This window comes from Rhyacophila brunnea, unplaced genomic scaffold (assembly GCF_057557595.1).
Source record: "Rhyacophila brunnea isolate RB1 unplaced genomic scaffold, BYU_Rbru_1.0 scaffold_15, whole genome shotgun sequence".
Classification (NCBI taxonomy): domain Eukaryota; kingdom Metazoa; phylum Arthropoda; class Insecta; order Trichoptera; family Rhyacophilidae; genus Rhyacophila; species Rhyacophila brunnea.
Window position 1 is genome coordinate 21,443,833 of NW_028232806.1, and position 26,325 is coordinate 21,470,157.

The 26,325-nt window shown below is 30.3% G+C and overlaps 1 protein-coding gene across 2 annotated transcripts in view; it reads right to left on the reverse strand.

The window, feature by feature from the left end:
- The window catches only part of sano (CABIT domain-containing protein serrano), a 555,155-nt gene that overhangs the window by 240,190 nt on the left and 288,640 nt on the right, over positions 1 to 26,325 (reverse strand). Inside the window, exon 1 of one of the 2 annotated variants that reach the window (XM_085942989.1) lies at positions 17,637 to 17,699. The exons of the other annotated variant lie outside the window; for it this stretch is intronic. The gene's annotated coding sequence lies outside the window, so the exon portion shown is untranslated. Of the gene's footprint in view, positions 1 to 17,636; positions 17,700 to 26,325 lie in introns of those variants that run through there. 2 annotated transcript variants of the gene reach the window in all.

The window sequence follows — 26,325 nt, forward strand, 5'->3', positions numbered from 1 at the left end:
AATCGTGTAAAGATGACTAAAAACGTTACCGATTTACTTTAAAAAGAAAACATGTCAATGAATATATTATTATTGTTACCAATAGAACAATAAACAGAACATTAAATGGACGCATGTTGGATTTATATGACAAATTATATTTCGGTCGGCATGCGTAATTTGCACCCGCGACCAGCAATCCGCGCATCGCCTAGCCACGATCTTTTTAGACCATGCCTCAACTCAATAAAATAATTTAATGCATGTGTTATTAATCAAATAAAAAATATTTTAATAATTATATAAATTACATACATACAATAAAAGCTTTTAAAACATTACTATAATAAGAATATTTATGGTCTCAAATCTTCTAAAATCGACCCAACGAGTAAATTCCTTCACGTAAGTATATATTTAATAATTGTCAAAAATGACTATTGGCCTTTGTGTTTAATAACAATTATGTGACTTACATTTGATACACACGTATATATTATTATTGACGGTTTAATTGGTTTTTTCGAATGAATGGATGTAAATGAATCCATACGGGAAATTCAACGCAACAGGGACGCTGAAAATTAGTATGAATAAGAAAATGTTTTCACGTTTCCAAAGTAAGCTACTAATGTAAAAATGACAATGGTTCAATATCTTACAGTATATGTGTTCTACATTTGGAACAGACGAATGTATTGACTAATAAATTAAACGTATTTACAAACAAATGATTTGAAAAGAATCCAAATAAGGACTTGAGTAGAAGGTACGGAAGCATTGTGGAAATCTGTCTAAATAAGAAAATGTCTTCACGTATCTCAGGTATTCTACGATTGGGCGAATGGACACAGGTATGTATACAAATTACTTAGTACAATAAAGAACCAATTGAAGTTGAACCGGAGCTTGATGGAGGCTGTGTCGGGTGCATTGCCCACTACTCTACAAGTATTATACACACCAACATCGTTTTCTGCAGTAGCGTGCATCAAATATATAAATTAAATACAATGACATTTTATTTGAGGTGACGATATTATCTAATACTATGTGGAAATAATAAACGAACAAATAACTAAATTTGTGGTAATTATTAGAAATTATATACTGGCATCTACAATATAGGAAAGTACTCATGTAAAATAACAGGAAAAAAATGTATAAATTCCACTAAAAAATTTTAATACTGCCAAGGATTTTTTTTACGTAAATAGTAAAATAGTCATTCAAATGGCTAGAATATCTTTTTATATCTTTCAATATTTTTTTTCATACTCGCTAAAAAAATATTCCCATTATTTTAAGAATCCAATTCTTTGTTTTAAATTTAATTAACAATAATTTTTTGTTGCGTTATGCGAATGATAGAAATGCTATTTTCATTTGCTTTGTTCATCTGTCATCAGATCCAAAATAATGTTTTTCAAATTGAATTGATTTTCGTACTTCGTGAGTATTTTTTTGTGACCCAGGTTTCGCATTTCGGCATCTTCATGCAATATAATATACACTCATCAATAGCAAATGTGCACTTAAGCTCAAATTACATTGGCAGATTGCGTCTGGCCCGATCGTCTGCCACGACTGTCAAACTCTATTCTCTATTTTCAAGGATCGTGAGCGATCGGGACAACAGTGGAAAATTTTCTATTATTCCGTCGTGCGATCCATTCATTAGCAAGAGAAGATTGCTGAAAGCGTACGAAAATAGCCGAATACGCGCCCGCTCGCAAGCCACGCAAATGGTCGTTCATTTTACTGTTCGATATCAACAACTACAAGATGGAGAAATCTCAAAAAAATATATGGACTAGCGCTGAGGACACAGTCTTCGTCGAAAAAAGTCAAACGCCCGCGCAAATTTCAACTTATGCTCGCTAAATTCGACAGCTCAGTTTTTTTGACATAAAATTGCGCGAGAATACGTTCAGTGTAACCACCAATCTAAGATATATCTAGTTTTCGGTCAACTTATATTTTTAATAATAGCAACACTATGTTTATTTTAAACCAATCAAAAGCAAGGAACAACGCGATTGAATCGTTGCGTGTAATTGCAAATAGTGTTAAAACGTTGGCCACGACGATTATTGGATCGGGATGGTTCTGCGCGTCTGCCAATGTAATTAAGCCTTTACATAAAATATAATTAATTCTCGTTAATATTCAAAATGAATACAATAAACTATTTTTGAAATAATTTTTAATAAATAAATTCGTATCTAAGTATATACTCAATGATAATTGTGTATTAGGCTCTTTCTTTTACAAATAATAATGTACTGTGTGCGTTTAAAGTTTATAATATAATTTAAACCCTTTATTGTAAATATACATCTTCGCCACTGAGTCTCTCAACAAAAGGTTAGCTAAATGAGTGTCATACAAAAAACTAGAAAAACAGTTACTGAGGAGAGTAGACGCGTACCGAGTAAAACCGGTGGCGTTCAATACATTATTCTGCCTCTTCCAGCAGTGATTGACAACCTTACCATCACAGATAGTATCCCCGGTAGTCTTGAAAAGGTTCAAAAATTTTATATATTTATTAAACACATTTTTTCCGTTATTATAAATTTTAGATTGGGTATTTAGTTTTTTCATGAAACGAAGATTTTTATTATGTTTTTCTTTGTAAGTAATTTGCTCAAAACATATTTGAGAATAAGAACAAAGAAAAAGTATGCATGAGAGAATGATATAAATAATAAATACCTAATAAGTGAATTCATCACACGAATGTTATTTTTTTAATTACATCAAAATTTTAGCAATGACTTATAATTTTATATCATTTTTTAATCTTAATAAGTCTTTGAATTCAACCTTAAAATTAATTTATAGAATCTTTTAAATATATTATAAGCAATATTTAGCGAACACAAAAATAATGCAAGTGGTTCTGGGTGAGCCTGTAAGAAGGTATAATCCTCAAGTGTAGAAAATATGGGATAAAATTATTAAATTATATATGACACTCCACGGTCTTTGTATTTCTTGCGTTTTGTGATCTACGTAATAAACCAAAACTGTCTTCGACGCCTTGGTCTATGGTGACTGGCTTTTGTATGTGTATCGTATTAATCTGTTATGGACAATACACTTGGTATTGACCTCATAATATAATAAAGTGTCACTCGTGGGACTTATCAAGTATCTATGATTACCACAACTTACTATTGTTAATGCATTGCCATGGGGTAGTGGGTTGACAAAAATGTGAAAAAGAAAACAATGTGAGAAAAGAACATTCAATGAAATTTTCAAATGACGGTACGAGAACAAAACACGTGTCGTATTTTTCATGTGTGGCGAATAATCAAGTTATATCTACATTTGAACGTAGTTATGCAGAATGTAGCCAGTCCACAATAATGTCGACCTGAGATAATGGCACTTTAGCAATAACATGATATTGAAAATGTATGTACAAAGTAAAATTGTAAATAGTATTTTATTTCAAGAATATTTGTTTTGCGGCTTGGCTATTTTCAGCAGAACGTAGAGAAAACCTTCTCGCATCTGATTTATATCATATTTTTTTATTTTGTGTGGACTGGCTACTTTCTGCATAACTATGTCCATTTTATAATTAATAATTGACAAAAAAACAAAAATAAACTATATTAATTATTGAACTACCGTAGTTAACGAAGTTAAAAATTATTTCAGTAGGTACATGTGTAAGAGTATTCTTTGTGTTTAACAAACATACTATCATACTAAACATACTATAATATACTCTCTCAGAAAATGATTTTCTAAATTATATATGTTCAAACATAATATCGTGTATTTGGATTCAAGGATCAAATGCAAGTAGATAACAACTAATCGTCGTAAAATACTTTTGATAATTCACTATTTATTTTGGAGGCCCATATGCTCAATTTTGAAATTTAAATGGTGATAAAATAGTCATCAATTACTTACCATAAAATATTTATTCAACCACAATCATACACGCTTAAAAATAGGTTTTATCTACAATTCTTGTATCTTTATTATTTATTAATAGAGATAAAGTCAATGACTTATTTACGTGTCATTTCACATACGCATATATATAATATCGTACATAATTATGGTCACTGATTCATATAAGTACATGATTCATCTTTAAATTTACTTAAAAGGTTCAAATCTACTGTTGCGACCACCTCACGTATGCCCGGTGATTGTTTATTTACATTGTTTTACCGGCAACAAAACAAATATTGTCTAAGTATATAACATGTCATTTTTTGTCATACACAGTTGATACTCGTAGTCAAGGTCTTTGTTTAAAATCACGGTCAAAATTCATTTGCCCCAACGGTAAAAAAGAAAACAATACCAAATTATAGCAACAAATGTTGATAATGAACGTGAAAATTGTCTATAATAGAAGAGAATATTACTTATCATTATTATATTTTGATATACCTATATTAGTTCAGTGAAATTTAGACAACATCATTCTGATACAATAATTTACGTCATTCTTCTAACAGTACTACAAGCCATGAGGGAAACAATTACATTAGTGAAACAGTTACAAAAGCCCTGGCTTGAGAAAATCACATACTTATATTATTATTGATCCAGATTTCCCTCTGATTAGCGACGGACAAAACATCGAGAGCGTTGACAGCTTCAAGTACCTTGGGTTACACATCACGGGAGATGGCATTTTGCAGAAAGAGCTCGCTATCCGAATGGGAATGGCTGGAGCAACATTCAACTCGATGCGGAATGTCTGGGACTCACGATTGTACTCGGTCAAAACCAAATGCCGCCTATTCGACGCTTGCATTCTGGCGGTGCTGCTTTACGGTAGCGAATCATGCCACCTTACGAAGGCTCAGAGCAACCGTATACTGAGCTTTGAAAACAGATGTTTGCGACGAATACTGGGTGTGCGATGGTATGACTTTAGGAGCAACGAAGAGATAAGAGAACGCACCAAGCAGCCTCTCATCACGCTGAAAGTGAAGAAGCGACGTTGGACCTGGCTCGGCCACGTGCTGCGGATGCCAGAAGAGAAATTCAACCTGGCTTGCCCGTTCTTCAAGCCGACTGGATTCCGGCGTCCTGGAAGGCCGCTAAGTACAATCTACAGAATATATACGGCGGAGCTACGGGATGCTGGTTTGACCTGGAACGAAGCAAGAATACTGGCGAGCGACAAGGATTCTTGGAGGCGCCGCGTGGTGTCCATATGCTCCAGTTAAGGGGCGGATATGGCAAAAGAAGAATATTATTATAACTATCGTACGAATGTACTTGATGGAATTTTAATTTAAATTCTAAATGATTTAAGTTTGTTAAATTCCCAATACGTTGCCATTGCTTCCCAGTATTGACGATTTTACAGCTCTCGAATGTAGTATTTGTTGATTATTATTTATTGATCTACTATTAGGGTTTGACGATCATACTATTGGTGATAGGGGTTTATTACAAACACTTGAACTATTTTGTTATATTTTTATTGTGATCATCATAATTAAATATCAAGCAGATAAATATTCTTAAATTGCATTTCCCTATACACTGGTTCACATATACCTACATATAGTCATGAATGTGAAATGACACTTTCAATATTATTTTATTGTCTTTTTGTGTACCTTTCTCGGCCTTAAAACAATAATTATAATTTGTAGGTGACAGTTATTAAAATGATAAAAAGTTGTATAGGAGACTTGAAACGATGTCAAGTAAACATCAGACATCGCTTTAAACGAAACCATCTCAGCCATTAATAATTTTCTTTTGAGAAAAAGAGACTCATCTTATTACTGAACAATAAACGTCTTCTTCAACAAATGACAAAAAAACTGATTTGAAAATAACGCAAGATGAATGGTCACGTACGTACTTATTTGGAAAGTTTTTTTGTTTGTTTGTAAAATGGTGCCGAGAATAGATAGATATAGCATTACCCGCCAAACGTTAAAAGTGACGTGCAACTAAAATATAATAAACAAACCACTCTGCTATATTCACGATGTTAGAATTTTTCAGTTTTTTTATGACGTAGCAACACTACAAACATGAATGTACGAATATAAACTCTCCAAATCCATTCGACCAACTCACATATGATAGAAAAGCAATCAGGCCAAACATAATTTTTAAACATCAATTCGGCTTTATTTCAAGCGTTGAATTTCCTACATATTGAACCTTTTATAGTTTCCTTTTAAATATCGCTGTAACAAGTTCACGTTTTATGAAAATACCACATTTCAGGTAAAATAAAGCATACCCTATTATGTTCAGAGTCTGTAAGAAAATATATTGGCTGAAGCCATCAGGCCAATTATTGACATTTATGACAGAAAAGTATTCAGGCCAAATATATTTTATCAGATATTCTGGTTGAATCATTCCGGATCAAAATAATTAAAATAAACTCAAGTTTGATGTACGTGCAACTTTTCTATTGGCAAAATAACTTGAACATCGTTACCCTTTTCTATTCAAAGTTTGTATGATTATTGATTCTACAATTCCTTTTTGCAATCACTTTTATAAGTTCATCAGTTTCCTACAAGATCTTTGGTTTGAATATTTTTTGTCATTTGTAAATTCGTTTAACAAATTTCTTCAATCGTCTTTCTACAATAAGTATCGTGCAAATAACTAATAATGTATATGAAACTTGACTTAGGCCACCACCAAGAGTGTGGGTGTATTTAAAATCAGGATATATTGTCTGAAAACAACAAATCGGCGATAACAGGTAGTCGCTGTAATCGCATGTAGAAGACTTCTAGTGACGTACCTGTCATGGCGGCAACGCATGCTAGAGGCGTGTTTAAATAATTTCTCAGCTCAATAAACCAAAAGTTTACTAATACTAATTCTAACATCACTCCTGATCGTTTTAGACATATTTTTATTATAAAAAGTTTCAAATTACGTTAATTGACTCATTTAATGCTAACACCGCGACTGGCGCGTTTGGAGTACTTGGCCATTAGATATAATTAACGTGTTATTTAAATGTGGTAATTAAAAGGTTAGCAGTGATTGTGTTCAGATCCGTACACCACCGCAGCATAAATTTAAATGATAAATTTGGGGACGTTCCTCATTTGAAAACGAATGATTAGCTATACTGGAGGAGATTGTTGTTTGTACACGTCGACAAAAAGTTCTTATTCTACAGTAGATATATACCAGAGACGGGCATACATGAGGTCAACGAGAGCCACATTCTGGATCTTCATATATATAAAGAGCCACACCATAGTCACGTTCTCGCGTAGTCTTAAATACACAAATTCAAATTTAATAGGTACACGCATCTTGTCACTTACAACATTTAGAAAGGAAAAATACAAGTTTAATGGGGAAAGAAAATACCTATATTTTTATCAAGAGATATTGGGAGCCGCACTTAACCTAACAAAAAGCCGCACGTCTTATATATACACGCTAAGGTAATTAAAATTGGTTTTGAGCATGTTCTAAGATGTACTAAGAAGAAATATTGAATACGATTAACAAAATAAAACTATATATCGAAAAAATTATGAAAGTAAATAAATAAAAGGTTAATAAACTTAGTTTTAGGTAAACTTCTGGTTGGCGATTCTAATGAATTGTCAGCTTCAGGGTTGTCATGATATTCTTCAACTTTAAGTATAAGTAGATATATTATGATAGTATGTTTATCAAAAGAAACGATCATGTTGTAGGTAATATTATTTAATAATTAGTATAGAGTTATTAAGGCGTATAAACATGTACAATGCCTAACTATGAAAGTAGATAATTCAACTAATGTAGTAATGTTTCTAACAAAAATCAATTAGAATACGTAACAGTTAGATTAATTCATTACTGTATGTAGGTTACTCTATAGTTCAATACAATATTCTGAATAGGTAAGCATTAGGAACTTTCCGATGAACCAGTTAAGTATGCATTGCTATATAGACTATAGATTAAAATCACTTTACTTAAGTTACTGTACGGTGTACGACTAACTGAAGTTCTAACATTATAAGTTCAACTGACATGAATACTTTATACTGCATTATATAAAATATACACACATTACTTGCAATATTTGTATATAGTTTGAATGAATACGCCTTGTTGAACTTAGCTAATTAATTATCAATAAAAATAATGTAAGTAACATGACAAAAAACACGAAACGTACTCGTAGCATTAAACTGAGGAAAATATCGAAAATGTATACTTGTCTTATGCTCCACGCTAAATCATGAGAGGGGTAAATAAGATTACAATCAAAATATTACACAGTTTACTAAAATAATATGCTGTCATTTAGACTTTCAGTGTTAGCACTTCATAAATTTGAATACTGATGTGCTTTTAGAGGTAATGTTTTTAATCCAAATAAATGATATAAATAATTGTATTACTTATATCATTTTTGGATTCTTAATATAAGACTAAAAGAAAGTACTAGATGGCAGTGCCACTTGTCGACATTTTTGTCGATGTACTCAATAATACTGTTTAGTTAACAATACTATCATAAGCAAAGCGACGTACGGTAACAATATACATAGCTAAAGAAGTCGTCAATTTAAATAACGATACAGATTGGTAGGTATATATTTCGATAAAGCCGGTATATTTTACGTGAGTTTCATTGGTTTTGTCTTGAAATGTTTTTTTTATTTATAGAAATAACTAAACTTTACTACAATGCAGGATAGGATCAGAAGCGTATGAGTGAGATCAAGATAATATGTGACTAAGCAATTATATTTATGTGATCACGCAACAAAGACGCAAACTCTTCCACATGAAGAAAATATGTCTACCAAAAAAAGACAGCTTGTTGTTAGCTGTGTTTACATTTGACAGACAGAATGTTTCAATATGTGTGTATATGTGTGTACTGTGTTTTAGACATACAGCCATACAGATAAATCAAGACAAATATATAATGTAATAAATCCAAAACTAGGAGTAGCTCACCATTTCATTACAGGTGAACAATATGAGTTGACCACAAAAGAAACCAATATCTGATCAAATGGCAATTAGCCTGATATGTCATTTAGTAAGTATAGGTACAATCCCTAGATAAATGCAATCATTTATTATGTCGTACATAAATTTCAGTCAACGACTAGCATTGGTCTCGATCTGCCAAATAGACGAATTCACAATTTTCGGTGGATACCTACAGGAACTTAGCAATGAAACACTAAGGATCAAAAAGAGTGAATCATGTTGGGAGAGACCTTCATCCCACAGTAGACTGCCCCTGGCTGATGATAATGATATATCAACTGATATTCTCTTAATAATATTAACTGTTGGGTCGATAATATTGTAACTGTTTATTTACAAGACTGTTACTTCGCGGGCAGACTCATGAGCTGCCAGCTTAAAACTCATTACCAATCATAAATGCTGACTGTAATTATTGTTATTTTGATATTTTCAGTGATAGTGTAGGTATTTATTTTATAATTATATTTGTATTACATACATAATATATCAATACATAATAAATCCATGGCAAAATAGTGTATTACTTATTTTATTACATAAAAAAGTGGTTGAAATTGTAACCAAATTACTATCAACTTTTAAAATTCGACAATCAATATTCCCATCCAATCTTAAGATTACAATGATACTACCACGATATGGATACACGAATCTGTAAGTTTACATGTCAGTCATCGGTGATTAGTCACAAAGATATGCTCCACGTGGCTTGGACATGACGTATTCCAAATACCACCAGGGAGTGCAATATTCCATACCGTCCTCGAGGATTCTATCACCCTGCAGTGGTACTATAAATACTGTCTACATTCGATAGACTGTAGGTTTCACTTGGCAGAAATATGAGACATGGCGATGCGTTAGATTTTGCTTGCCATATGTTCATATGCAAGCGCGTACTAGAGAGTAGTATTGCTTTGTACCAACGTTCAATATTAAATAAGTTAATTATTCGTAGTAAACCTTAAACGTGTGTTCTAAGTTTTCATACAATGAAGCTTCATAGTTTAGATGAACATTCAAGCAAATAATAGTATGTTAGTAAATAAGCAAATAAATCAACGCGTCAATAATAATTTACAAATAATGCCTTCAATATATTTCAACGTGGAGAATATATTGTATAGGTTATATATTAATAAGTTAGTAACCAAGTCTGTTTTCTAAACTCGGTGTATAGGTATTCAGTCTTAAATAAAAAAAATATTAAAAATATTTCGTCGTATGGGATCATAATCAAGTGTTTGTTGAACTTTTCCTTTTTTATGGTGTTTTAATCAATTTGAGTAAAATCAATCTATTTTCTTTGTAAATATCCTTATTAAATAAAATTATACGAAATTCACTCATTGCTTTAAGTTGCAGTCGATACTTCCGAATGACTTAAAGCCTCCAGATAGAGGAATAGCTTTCTTTAACATATAAGAGATGCGGAATTATTTTCCGCACCGAATAATTTGGCGAAACTGGTGGTTTAGGGTAGTTTCCGTGGAAAACAAATTAGAGGAAAAGCGTCGGTGCGCAAATTAAGAAGTTTACTGGGAGTAGCATGAGGGAAGCAGAGGACCAGAAGGGATGGAGAGACTTGGTCGCTCATAAGATGACTTCATTGAAGGATGATCAAGTCCATATGTAGTTGGATCTTGTAACCCAATGAATATTAATTAGAATAGAATTCAAACAGTAGTAATATACTCATAGTAAGTAAGCAGTAGGTATGCAACTTTGTTAGTATCAAAAGTCACTGATCTCCGTACTGATGCCGTGTTTTCCAACGTTTTATATTATTTTCTTCCGAGTGCAGTGGTGTGGCCAAAAGAAATTATGGTTAATTCTCAGATAATAGAATAATTACAAACAATGATTATTGTTAATTTTTGATGACAATTATTGATTCAAAAATATATAAGTATTAAAAAAAGAAGTGCGACGCTTTACCTAATATGTATTTAGCAATTTTTGATAAGCGTATCACATTATCTGGAGAAATTACAATGAGTAGCAATAGCTGGACAGAGAATTAAACTTTCCAACATAATAAGTAATTGGTAAGTCGTTAATATTAAAAAAGTAATCGTAGAATTAAATAAGGTGGATTAAAATATATGGGAGTGAAACCATACGAATCGAAAATAGTAAATAGAGAAGACTGCATCTAGCATTAAATTGAGCAACCATCATAATTTTGAGCATATAGAGTAAATAGTATATTATAGTATCATAATATATTATGATATGCTATGCCAGATTTATTTAGTAATATTATGATATATTTTTGCTAATACTCGTACATCAAAAAATGTAGGTAGGCACAATATTATGGTAATATATAAAAATACAGTTTAATTATTATGTGCCGTTTAACAGGAAATAATGCACAAAAGGCAATATAAAAGAGCTTTCTAACGCGAAAGCTTTGTTATTTTATAAATATTCTATTTATACCTATACCCAGTATATACTGGTACATTAAAACAATACTTATCTACCGTTCATTTATTCATTGAAATTTCGGGTTTTACTATGTTGGGTAAATTTAAAACAATGATTAAATATTTGTAGTTTTTGACAATTACCGACAATAACAGTGTGAAGTTTACTATAAATGAATTTTGTAATACAAAATTACTTGCAGCTAATTTAATCATTATTATTATAAATCATTATTTAGATTCACCTTTATAAGTGTATGTACGTACGCATGCCTTATTTCCTGTAGAATGTTTTCTTAGGTGTATTTAGATTTATAGTATTTGACGAGAAAATATACAAAAAGTGAATTGTCATAGATGCAGAGCTTGTAAATTAATGAAAAACATATAGGTACTCAATCCGCATGCTTTTCTTGAATAATATATCAACTTTATTTATTTTTTATAGGAAAAACTTTTTTGAATAAAACTGCGGTTTCCTTCTATATATTTCAATATGAAATAGTAGAAATGATTGTAAACTGTTTTTTTTTCAAAATGTGTGATAAATGCTCCTCATTTTTGCTTCGTAAGTACGCCACTGCCTCGACGTGATTCACGAAATCATCTGACAAGCGCTATTAGACACGCCGTCAATTGAGCTTTTAATTTGACAACTACTTATAAAGTGAAGTCATTTTCTACAAAAACAACTGACACAAAAAACACCCCTCCCTTCCATCAGTACGGATGACGTCATTGCGCTATTCGTGTGGCCTGTTTTTCGGTTTTAACGCAATATCGGAAATTAAGATGACTTACTGTGAAATTCCGTAACCAAGGCAACGCCAATGTTGAACAGTTATCGAGAGGTAGGTGACAAATATCAAGGCTATCTCCTGGAATTTTATACCTCATAATATGGCTTATTGATTACTGTAGCTTCAAACTACAAGTTAATGCAGAATTTTTACAGCTATACCTATATCAATTTAAATAAAACACAATAATTATGAAGCAATATTGCATACGACGGGTTTTGTTTTCTTCAATGGGACATTTTCAACTAATATAAGATACATAATCTTACTCCTTTTTGTTACTAACAAAACTATAGATAACATTATTTATTACAATATAAACAACAATTTAAATTAAATATTCAAACAACTTCTCTATTCAAAATGTTCAGAAATTTTGCCTTTAATTTTTTTAGTACTTAGATAGAAACAGATGCATGATTATATTTATCATACCTACCTATATATTTATATATATATATATATATATATATATCTACCTACATTTAGTTTAAAAGTCTTTTCGGAAATGACATTAACGATTATGTATAAATCATAGATTTAATATATTTTTTATTCCATTTTTCGGTTGTGATAACCTAGATTCTTCGACTATCTCTTAATTATCTTGTTAAATTATACATCTATGTTATACACTTAAGAAAAAGGACCGCTTATTGGAACGCCGTTGATTTATTTCTATACACTTTAACTTATATTACTAAATTATATAATTATTTATCGTTGTTTTTATTTTTAAAGTACCTGCCACTATGTAGTTTAACAGTTTCTTTACGTAAGGAATTGCAAATGGCCGACAATAATAAATTCGCTGCCTAGGCAACGGAACAATTCTAAATTATATTATTATACTGTATAATCGTCACGATCGAGTATCATACTGTGGCGTAATGGTAGTTCGTTCGGCTGATAACCGAACAATCGGTTGTTTGAATCCAATCGAGTGCGTTTATTTTTGTGTGAAAAAATAAATTATGTGTTGCATGTCACACGCCAAAAATACACTCTGATCTGATTTTCCAAGCGCGCCTAAAGAAGTATAACTTCAAAAATGTTTTAAACTTCACATCCTTTTATTTATATCGAATCGTGCCTTGGGACTATGCCAGTTTTGGTATATTCACAATTGAGTCGCTTAGAATCATAACTCACATATTCCAAAAATCGAGTTTTGAGATAATCGCAAAAAACCACCAGAGCACTATTTTTAGTAATTAGAAGAAAAGTATTGAACACACTTGAATATTATTGAGTGAGTGAGTCGATTCACATTATTTTTTGTATATATATAATACTCTTAAGGTTACGGGAAGCATTTAATTTTTTTATAATGTGAATTTTGACACCAACTTTGTGAATATGTGAGTTATGACCCCAAGGTGTAGGAATAATGTGAGTTTTGATTCCAAGCTACATAAATATTAATACATGTAGATTGTAGATGCATCATACTTTTTATACAAATTTGGTAGGAATGATTGGATTTTTGAATAAAACTAATTATTGTAGAACATTCTGTCATATTTTATTTTGTTATTACATAATTATTAGCGCTAATTATAAATTTTATTCTAAATAATATAATATCCTTATACTAATGTGACTCCAGACACTGAATTTTATTGATATCACTTTTTTTATGATCAAATTCTTGCATTCTACTGATTGACAACGATTTGCAAAGATTAGCTCCTTTCTGATATGTACATAAGGGATATTATGGGCATTCCACTTGCCTTGTATCTGAAACTAAAATATAACAAACCAACTTAATAAACCCTTGGAAGTATTTGCCCTTTATTGTGGAACAAAATGAATACGTAGATACTTACTAATATATAATTAACTCTTGGAAAAAATAAGTCTCACTCATTGTAAAGTTTATTTTGATAACTCAATGGAATCTGTTATAGGTATTCATGGTTATAATATTAATATACCTATCAGCTGAATTTATTTGACAGTGGCATTGAGATACATATATTCATACAGAAGGTATAAGTGATGACAAAACACAAGTTATTATCAATGGAAATTCAATATCACATTTTGTTACTGACCTGTCAATCTTGGCATTATTTTTCTTCCAGTTTCAGGATACATTCCTTTCTTATTTACGACTCTACCTATTACTGGGGATACACTTATATCCATATTGAATAATTTTATATTATTTTTAGTCAAATTTTAACAAATAACGCCGAAATTATCAAACACAATGACTACACAAGTGAACAGCAACTTCTTTTTGAGATGCGAAATCCGCCATGACACTTTGAGGAATAGAGCTCTCTGATTGGTTAGAAAAGCCTTGGAGTCAAAACTCACATTAATCTCTGAATTATGTGAGTTTTGACTCCAACAGTGAAATTTGTCAACGATTTTCACATAGTTTAAAGTGATTTTTGATACCCAACTATTTTCTGTATATAGATTATTGCATTTAGAATCACTTGGCATATTTAACTCAAAAACGACAAAAATGCAAAATGTGAGTTATGATTTTAAGCGACTCAATTGATCTTGGATCATAACCAATTGATGTCAATGAAGATGGTTATTTATCAATATTAAATTATATGGATTAACTATGCATTATAAGTAGGTACGTGTTGTGTATTAATTTAATTAATAATTTAAATAACGACGTATATTTCAATCAATTTATCAATAACACAACCATTACAAGGTGTTTAAATTCAACGATAAATCAAATTTAATTTTTTTTAAAGCACTAATATTTTACAATTATTATTGGTAAGTTTCGTATAACTGTTATTAATAATTAAACCCACACAATATAAAAAAAGTTTCCTGCCGTGCCAGTGCGTTGATGTCTCTCATACAAATTCGAACATTATACGTAGGCAAAATATAGGCGAAAAACTTTCGATGAGCATTCATTATGAATAAATTAACTAAATACACTCTATAAAACAAAGACCAGTTGGTTCGTATAAAAACAGGATTTTTCGAAAGTTAGGTTTGTAGGTTGAAACTTGCTAAACATTTCTGGGCCAGATAACAACATTTATACTATCTGCCTGCCTACTTTGTTATCGCATGACATGAGCCAACACCTGCGATCCCAGGTAAACGACTATATTATTCATACTTAGTATTTGAACTAGCTGTATTTTAAAATATTTAATAAAATATTAATTAGGCACCTACATAATTGATATTATTAATATAATACACCCATCATTCGTGTTCACTAGTAGGTACGTATCTAGATATGTTGTAAGTATTGTATGGTATGTACTAATTGATTATATTTTCATTTTTAACTGTATGTACCTACCTGTTCATTCATACCTAATCTATTATATTCATCACTTATATTTTAATTTGAATGGTATCACTGTATGCATACCACATTAACAAGTCATAGATAGTTTTAACAGAAAACAATACATGTCGGAGCCGCACCGAGTGAGACAAAATTGTGTAATTGGCTTGTGCAACGATAACAATAATCAAATTGATCCAGTGTACTTCCTGCGCAATAAAAAAGTCGAATCTGCGCATATTCAACGTTAAATTGTTCCACTAAATTCACTAGGTACAGTTTGGTACTATCGCATTTTTATTGATATGTAGTAAGTATAATACTGCTTTTTACAATTATTATCTGTTTTAATAATAAAAAAAATAAAGAATCAATAATCTTATACTATTTTTGTAAACATTTTCATCATTATTGTTATACCCAAGTTACCATACCCAGAAGGTAACTCACTTCCCATTATGTCTGTCTTCCCTGGTTAGAATATAACATCAGTTCCATGTAGGTATAGCACGATAGTTGAATAAATTCATAGTTATTTACCAAAAGTTGCATGTTGATAAATGAATAATAAAATTAAAATATCAATGAATATTCAAGTAGTAAGTAATATCACAATATAAACCTATTATTAAACTAAAATAGTAGGTATAGGTAGCTTCCATATTGATTTAGTACCTACCCATAAAATAATAATCAAAGGAGATATATTATTACGACCATGATCTTTAAAAGTTTTTTTATATATTAAATATGAGTTTTACAGTCGATATACAATGTTTCGTATTATTACTCTCTGTAGTAGAATATATAGAAAAATGTGCATTCAGTACTATGTATATTAATCCAAAATAATGGAACTACAGACTCTTATATGGCCAATATATATCTACATTGAAATAAAAAAAGAAAGGTACTGATTTATAAGTGACATATTGAATAAAAGTTTACAATAAAATACAAAGATCATAAAAATAATTTTAATATTAAATTTATAGAAATTACTCGGGCCCCGAAGGTGTTTACGAATTAAATTAATTTATGCATGTGTTCTTTTATATTAAATTTATACTAAGCGGAACTTCACAACACATTATAATAGTTAGTCGATAAGCATTCTTGTTTTTTAACCTAGATTCACTTTCGTTGTTTATTCTGAATTACAAACAATTAATAATATTTTTAATTTGCTTTCTCTTTGTAGTTAAAATATTAACACAACAATTTTATTATTAACATAAAAATGCGATTGTAGTAAGTTATATCGCGATAAAAGCACAAAATAATCAATCATCAAATTTATCAATTAACATAGCAACCTAATTTGTTAACCCACTTTTCACGTATTTTAGTTTATTTTATATCAATTTCGTTTAAAATTTTATAAGAACTTAATAATATAACTTTTTATGACTGATTTTGATTGGATGCAAAATGCAATTCACTAGCTCGAATGCGCTTTTCACAGTGAACAGCGGGTCTAAATTTTAATCCATTATAACAGTAAAAATATGGAATAATAATGGGTTTTCATTATATCTACTTGGTATTTGCGAAATATTTTTAGAAAATATTTTAAAATAAATAAGATATTTAAGAATTTACATAAATCGTAATTTAATCAATAGGTATCTAATAACATTATAATTTCGTACTATAAATTATGGTCAAATAAAATGTAGTATAAAAACCTTATTACTATGTACTTAATAAAAATAATTATTGAGTTTATTTATAAGTTTCCATTGTATGATTAGTTAAACATAAAATATAATTATTTTCACTGTTAAATCTTTATGGAACGACATGTTAATAAAATTAACAAACATCTTTTAATGTTTTTTTCCACATTAATATTTGTACATATTTCAAAATAAAAATTAATATATTATAGAATAATTACAAATAAAACATATAACTAAACATTTAAAATTGTTCGTTATTAGTATGAAATGTAATTATTAATCGATGGGTACGTAGGTAGTGGATAATTTTAATGTATATCCAGAATATTTATGTAAGTAATTGATTTACCTATAAGTTATATTATTCACCTGTTCAAAGTAATACTAAATAATAAATTACGAATAAATTCTGAAAGTGAGTTTTGATATACATTTTATAAAAAAAATTACTTACGTTTTTTTTTGTAGAATCTCCTTTGAAAACAGTCTTATTTTCAAATATATTTTTCTAAAAATCCATTAATGTGTATTGTTATTTGAAGCACTTTTTAGAATAGATCACTTTTTTATATATATTTTAATGTTGAATGTCATTCATAATAATAAATAACACACTACCTATTTAACTGAAATTATAAATAAAAATAAATACAATTTTAAATCAATAAAAAAGTACTACTTACTAAAAAGAAAACAAACAAAATTATTGTTGGGAAAAGGTTAGTATATAAATTTGAAGTGACTACTATAATATTATACATCCAATACATTTTCAACCTATATATGGTTTTAGGTTAAATATTTCTAACTAATTTGTAAAAAAAAAATGGAAAAAAGAAAATTTTAAATTATATTAAAAATAACGTAGGTACTTAATATTTTCTAGATTAAAAAATAATCTTTTATTCAAACTAAGAAGTGAATTAAGTTTTTTTTAATAAATTGTTTTGCTGTTAGACACGTTTTATTACATCGGAAAATGAAATAATTATGAACATCACCACAAAAATCGTTAAAAATCGACGTATTATTAAATGTTGTTTTTTTGGGAAAATGGGGGGACTAAAAATCACTTTTTTTCATACGGGCAAAATAAAACACATTATAATTAAAACAACGTTGAATAAAATCATATAAAAATAACTAAACAAAAAAAGCACACATACATTCACATACGTAACATAAACGTATCGCACATTGACCTTAAGTCATACATAAAATAATATAAGTACAAATTATTATTACTTCACTCGGACAGGCACAAGTTTTAAAAAGTTCAAAAGAAGCTTTTCACACTTTGAGTATGCAGAGAACTTGTAAGCAGTTCATTCACGACTGGTTAAAAATCTCATATATTGTCATTTAACTTTGACAATAGGTATAGGTATGTAGGGTTTCACGAATTTTAACGAGCGAAGCCGAATCAACGCGAGCAATTCGACGCGACGTCCGCACTATACGGCGTCGACCTTCACAATGGTCGAGTCGGCCGAACGTAGTTTTCTGTCTCGCTTTACAGCGGTGTTGCCACAATCTGCTGAAATACCTGTGTTTTAGAAGGGATATTATTGTTTTTTTCATTTCGTTGAATTATAAGACAGTTTAAACCGAATCAATGCATGAAGTTGTCATTCTTGCAACACGTAATATATACAAAATTACGTACCCACTTAACATGACAGTCAAAAAACTGATTTAATTATTAAAATCATAATATAAAATTATTTTTCATTAATTCCTTTGAGTATGTAACAAAAATATTATAGTTTAATTAATATAATATTATAAAATACGAGTATTATTTGAAGTATATCGGCCGTCGTGGTCTAATGTGTAAGGCACTGAGCTATCACCGAGAGGCTGCGGGTTCGACTCCCAGTGAGGTCACAATATATTATTTATATGGTTTCCTCAAAATATCGGTGATTATTTGATCACTTCGCTTCAACTACTACACTACTATCATTGGGTCTCATTGCCTGTTGTAGTGTTAAAAAGATTATATTATGTACTTACCTTTATTACATATATAATTTTACATATATTAATTAATCACATGGCGTAGTAATTAGTATTAATTCGCTTGACTTATATAACGATCGATAGCTCAATGGATAAGAGCAGTCACCCGTACAGTGAACGATTTAACATCGAACCCCACTCCAATTTTATTCTCTCACTCAAGATTTTTTGTAATTAGTCTTTTCAAAATAAGGTAATATTTTACTTACATTCCAAAATATTTCAATATATACTCGTATATATACATCCAGTTGTTTGCGCATATAATTATGACCAATAAATTGCAATATTATGCAACGTAAATGATTATCAAAGTTATCCGTGTTATATATTATTTTTGAACATAAATGAAAAATTAACTGTTGTAGTATCCTTCATTATTTTATAGTATTGTAGTAACCGGGGTGGATCTATTACTGATTGACATTAGACTTATTTGATGAAAAAGGAATTTGTGTACATTTACTCGTATATTTTTTTAGTTCAATACCATGCCCTTTTTGGCAGTTCGTCATTTATAATGACGTACTTATTCGTTATAATATTACAGATATTTTTTTTCTATATAATATGTTTTTTTTATATAATGTGTGCATTATAACATATCTTAAAAATCTCTAAAAAAAATATTGATGAAGATGCAATATTAGACCTGGCTCGGCCACGTACCACAAATGCATGAAGATTAGATCAATAATTTAACTTGATTTTTCATCAGGGCAACGTGGCTTCGACGTTTTGTAATGATTCTTCCATTGTCCAGAAAGACGTAAGCATACTTACTGTCTTGGTTTTGCGTGATGTCCGTAATATTATTTTTTACTAAATAGAGTAAACATTAATGAATAAGACATTTTTTTATAATGTATTTTTAATAAAAAATAATATTAGTTACATTTTTAAATATTGTGTATAAAACATTTAAGTTATTAATTATTGAGAAGTACAATAACATTATAACATGCAATTTGAATTACTCTTGATGCTAGTAATAAAAATCAAATAATTACTATTATCAATTTAAATTACAAAATTGATATGCTTTCTCGACGGAATTTAAAGTACCTTAATAAAATAGTGTAATTATTAGTAACTATTCGTAAGAAAAAAAAGTTTGGTAGGATGTATCTATAGTCTAAGTTTGGTAGCTTAATAAATGGAGTCATTACTTGGAAAGTGAGAAATATGAGTTGGCTTCCAATCAAAACAATATTTTCCTGTAATATGTATTATATTCTTGGGTGTAGTTACTAATAATATGTATCTTAAAGCTAGTTCACGACTTCGTAACCTTTTTTTATTTCTTTGCAATTTTGTATCAACGATTTTTGATATAATGCTTTCTTTATTGAAGGTTTTTACATGTCTACTGTTAGGATATTATTTTCGCCTGGCAACACCTATCTACGGGTTGTACATTGTACAGGAGGCGTCGTGGCGATAGTGGGGAGCCGTCTACAGCCAGGCGGCTGCCATTCGTACGTTTTGTGGCGCGACGCGGCCTGCCGAGACACTCTGTACATTTTTTCAAAGGCACATTGCACTTTGCAAGCATTATTGATATCAAATAATATAATGCCTAAATACTTATACAATATATACATGTTATGTTAACCATGTCTAAACCTAATAAGTCATATGGGCCTCCACAGAGTAGAGGTGTGTATTTTTATCATTATTGTAAATACAATATATACATAATATTATGTAAACCATGTCCAATCCTAATAAGATCATATGGGCCTCCACAAAGTAGAGGTTTGTATTTTGTAACATTATTATTTTTACGAGAAATGTATGTTAGCCGCATGCCCAACCTATTAGGTCCATACTCTGATTCAAACACAAATTGAAAAACAATATGTTTATTTGCCAAACCCAGGATACGAACCTGGGGCCCACGACGTTATAGTCGGACGCTTGAGCCGCTCGGCCATCGTGGATTTGCAAAATACATTGCAAATATGTAAAGTATTTAATCCTATTCGAAGTCAAAGACTCAAAGTTATTTAGAGTCATTGAGTCACAAAACCCACTCCGTTGACTTTTTCTACTTTAATGTAGGTACATACTTATTTACTTATATATAATCAATCACATTTAATTTTTAATATTATTATAAATTTACAGTGACATCTGTGATTAAAAACTATAGCTATTTTGTCAGCATATTTTGTCCACTGCAGAAAACTGTAAGTTTTAAAATAAAATTTTATTCACACCAAAATTTTAAGAATAATACAGTTTATTGCTGAAAGGCAATAGCATGCAATTATTAAGGGTTTTGTTTTATTTGATGACAAATATCCCAATATGCAAGGGAATGGATATTATTTAAAATAAAGGGGAATTAAAACATGTCTACTCTTTTAGAATATTATCTCTAAGGTTGGCTGAAGCTTTCGTATATCTTATAGTGGAGATGGTTCAGCAGAAATTATTATTGAGATGCCTTCACTTGAGGCTGTATGTATACTATCCGTGACTTTATCTAACTGACTTTAACTTAGGTCTGCTGACGTACTGTAGTCTTTAAGTCAGAAGATATCTACGTACTTACTGTTTCCAACTTATACGAGCTGTAAATGCGAACTCTTGGTAGCTTCTTAGTAGCGTTGATCTGTGTGTCCCTGATAACTACATTATAAATCGGAAACATCAGTTATATATTGTAATCCCACGGTGAAGAACTAACCTGCAATTGGTAATGCCAATTAGGCGATAAATTAACTAAATCACTTCGAATATTTCAAATATGCATGGATGAGTGTAGACATTGTTTTATAAATTCTTAATATAGCATCTTCTTAGCTCACATGGCGTACTTCAATGTACCTACTTTATTGTTATTATATTTACTCTTTACAGTATAAAGTTTATACGTCCAACTCTTTTTCTAATAATGCTTCTATTTCTTGTTTAACATGTCACGTTGTGAACGTATTGAATGTATTTGTTATGTAAATAAATTAATTTGAATTTAATTCCAAAGAATGTTCGACAATAAAGTCTTCGATAAAATATTGCAAAAGATTCGTATCGACCATACTATGTATGATGAGCATATTTGCAGAATCGATCGGTGATGTATAGCTTACGAAACCGGTGCCAATCTATGATGTAATCTTACACTATTGACGTTATCTATGCCGATTAGTAAATATTTCTTATTCCCAGTTATCGATAAATTTCAATCAGCTAAAATAAATATCGCAATTATCTGGTAGCTAATTTATGATCTCAGATTAATATTTCTCCCGTTAGCTATTAAATCATTCAAATACATGGAGCAATTTATTTAATTCGATTTTTATATCAATAATTGGAATGTGAGTGGTCTATTATTAACAAGAAATTTATATCTGTACAAATACAGGGTATTCGCAAATTCGCTTTACCTTTCGTGAGATATTTTTTTTTATAATTTATATAATATATATATATATATTGAGGTATATTTTATAATGATTGTTATTATATTGTCGTTTTCGTATATTTTACTTTAGAGCTGAAAGTGCGGAAGTCACACTTTTATCTTTTTTTGAGTTAAGTATGCAGATTTAAATGTGTATTCACGTTCTCTTAATGTTGAAAATTTGGGAGTCCAATGTCACATTGTTTTAAAAATACTTACTTTTAAAACGACGGTAGTGCAATTATTATGCTTTAGATCTGAAAGAGTAGATGTCCAATTTAAAATTCTTTGACCTATAGTAAAATGATTATTTTTTTGCAAAAGTGCACCATACGGAGTTTTAGTCCGAACGCGAGTGAGTATTTTAACTAGATTAGATTAACTATGTTAAAACTACTCTCCTGCAAAATATTGAATATGTGACGTCAGCTCTACGGTACAATGTTTTAGAATAACTCTTTAGAAGCTGAGTGTTTTACTCATGATATTATTATATAGGTACTTACCAACTTAGTATTATTTTTGAGAAACGCGTTATCACATTTTGTGATCATCAAAAATTTTGAGAAACATTGTTAATTGGTATAAGTTTTCTAATATTCTATTTGAGTTGTTTTTTGCGACCCGGGTTTCACCCTTCGGCATCTTAAGGCACTTTGCACACTCACTAATAAATGGTAAATGCACACTGACAACGAATAATGTTAATTCTCGTTTATATTATAAATTGATACAATAAAATAAGCTAAAAACCATATTGCCTACTAAGTAAAGAATCAAAATGTAAAAACCAAGCATAGATACAATATTTTTTTTTACCAAATCTGATCCTAATAAGATCATATTATTATGGGCCTTCACAGAGTGGAGGTTTGTATTAGCAAATTTTTGTTTTTACGAGAAATGGATGTCAACTATTTACTCAACCTATTAGGTCCATACTCTGACTTTAAACACAAATTGAAAAATAGTATGTGTAGTTGTCAGACCCAGCATTTAAACCTGGGACCCACATCATTATTACGCCGACGTGTAAGCTGCTCGGCCATCGTGGATTTGCATTATACCTACATTGCAAATATTGAAAAGTATTTAATCTTATTCGAAGTAAAAAACTCAAAGTCGATAATTGATATTCGATAATCGATAAAGTGGGCGATAATAAATACTTACTACTAATACATTCAGTAAGCGCATTAAATTGTAATTCTAATGTGTACTCTGGTTCCAAAAGGCAACACCCGGATCGTGAAAAACGACTCAGATGGAATAGTACAAAACTTAAATCAGTTAGAATTTAAATTCAATTTCCATCAATACCTATATATATAATTATTAGTCACACGGTATTTGATAGAATATATTTCTTTATTCCGCAGTCTTATTATTAGTCCATTTGTATTCATGTATGCAAATGAGTAGGTCAAACACTCTTGCTGTAACTTGAAAATTATAATCATCTCAACAAACGGCTCCGATTTGAATAAATTGGTACAAGATCAGAACATGTGTGAATCACGATTTATTGGTAACTAAACACGTGTATTCTCTAGAAACGGTACATTGGTCACATCTCAGAAAATGATTAATCTGAGTATTGGGGTTTGAACTAATTAATATTAATAATATTAGAGAAACCCGCTATTAATTTTATTTAACTCATAACATGAATTTTTGTTTTATGTTTGTCACGGGTTCGTGTGTCATACAGACTATCGGTGATATCCTCAACGTGCCTTAACCACTTACTAACGTATTTTCCAGTCACAATGCTAGACATTAATGATCATAGTATGAGAGAAACTTGTAGATATTATTTTGTAATATGTATATTATGTTGTGAAGATCTTTTGGATTCGTTTAAAAAAAAACAATCATTTGATTATAATAATATTTTGTTATTTAATATCTAAATTAATATAATATATATATTCTACATACTAGAACAGTTTTCATAATTTTATTATTTGTAAGTTACAATGGTCAGTGACGTCCCGTGGGCGTAGGCTTAGCATGCGTTGCATATGGCTGATACTTTATAAAAGGTGGCGCATGAAGGAACGGATATAAATATGTCAACTTTTGAGAGCAGTAGCGATTTTCTATGAAGTAGATATCAACATCTTAGTTTAATAAAATATTGGGAGCATAAAAATTACTATTCTTGTATTGTTAGGCGGTTTATCACGCATGCAATTTTTTGACAAGGGTGCCTCCAATCCTGTCAGCGCCACAGGCCATGTACTTAAAACCAATTTGAGAGTATGCTTTGTGGAAAAGCTCTAATAATTGTGTGCCTATATTATTTTTATGGCCCCACGATCTCAATGTCGATTCCTGAATCTGGAAAATACACATTATGTTTTTCAATTTGTGGGTAGGTACTGTTCGGTTTTCAGGAATACAACGGAAAACACATTTTGAAAATACCCGATATACTGGATTATTTGATAGTTTGGATTAGTTTAGGTTGGGCTAGGTTGGGTTAGGTAAGCATAGGTTAGGTTTGGTTAGGTTAACCTAACAAATAATCCAGTTTATCGGCTATTTTCAAAATGTGTTTTCCTCTGTATTCCTGATAACCGAACAGTACCCAAAAATCTTTTAATACAAACCTCTATGGAGGCACATATGATCCTATTAGGATCAAACATGGTCAAAAGAAAAAGAATATCAATTATTTGTCGGTTTAAGCCTAAAATAAATAATACAATATGTTAGTAGGTATCTAACAAATAAAAATGAAAGGGGATGGCATTCTGAGCCTGCTTAAGGGCGGCACTTTGCCTAGGAATGTCACTGCATATACTCCAGCTGAGGGGTGAATGTGGTCGAAGAAGATATGCTTACACAGTTTCATCCAAATAACCATAATATTCTAAATAAATTGTTATAAAACAAGTAATATGAAAATATATCTCACGATACCCGTTTATTTTATGGAATACTTTAAGCGAGATGTCATTGACTTAAATGTATGAAATCAACTTGCTCGAATTACATTTATAAATCAAAAAACACCTTTATAATGGCTTGAAGAACTTCAGTTGAATGGTTCTAATTAATTATTGCTCTACCGGCATCCACTTATAGATTTTAATGATTACAAATATATTAAGAACTAACTGTCAAAGCTCTCCGCAATTTATTCAGTAGCATAATTTATTTTTTTAAATATAACGAGCTCCTAATTATTATTATAAATGTTTGACCATTCTGAGTTATTTTATAGACGCTAAGCCTTAATTAAGAACTCATATCAAAATACTAATCAGAAGTTTAAAAAATTCCCATCGAAGTTTTGATACAGTTATTTGAATGTTCTATCGAATCGTTGGTTTTAGAGTTTAATTGATCGGCGTATTAAAGATAAAATGCTTTTTTGGCATCGTAACTTTTGAACATCTTCATAGGTGGACATTGAACCATTAGGATATATTATTTTACGACTTAATTTACGACTGTGATAAAGTTGTCAAATATTTTTTTTATCTAAAAGAATTAGTTTTATGTAAAAATCCAGCCCACCTAGAGTCACGACTAATCCATGAGCTTAAAATCGTATTACAATAAAATAATCAATGCTTTAAAAGATTTACTGTGTTTATTTTAACTATATCTGGGTATTTTCACAATATTTCAAAGCACAATAAAAATGAGACTTAGATGCCTGAGGCACTGACTGATTTTAATTCCCATACTATTA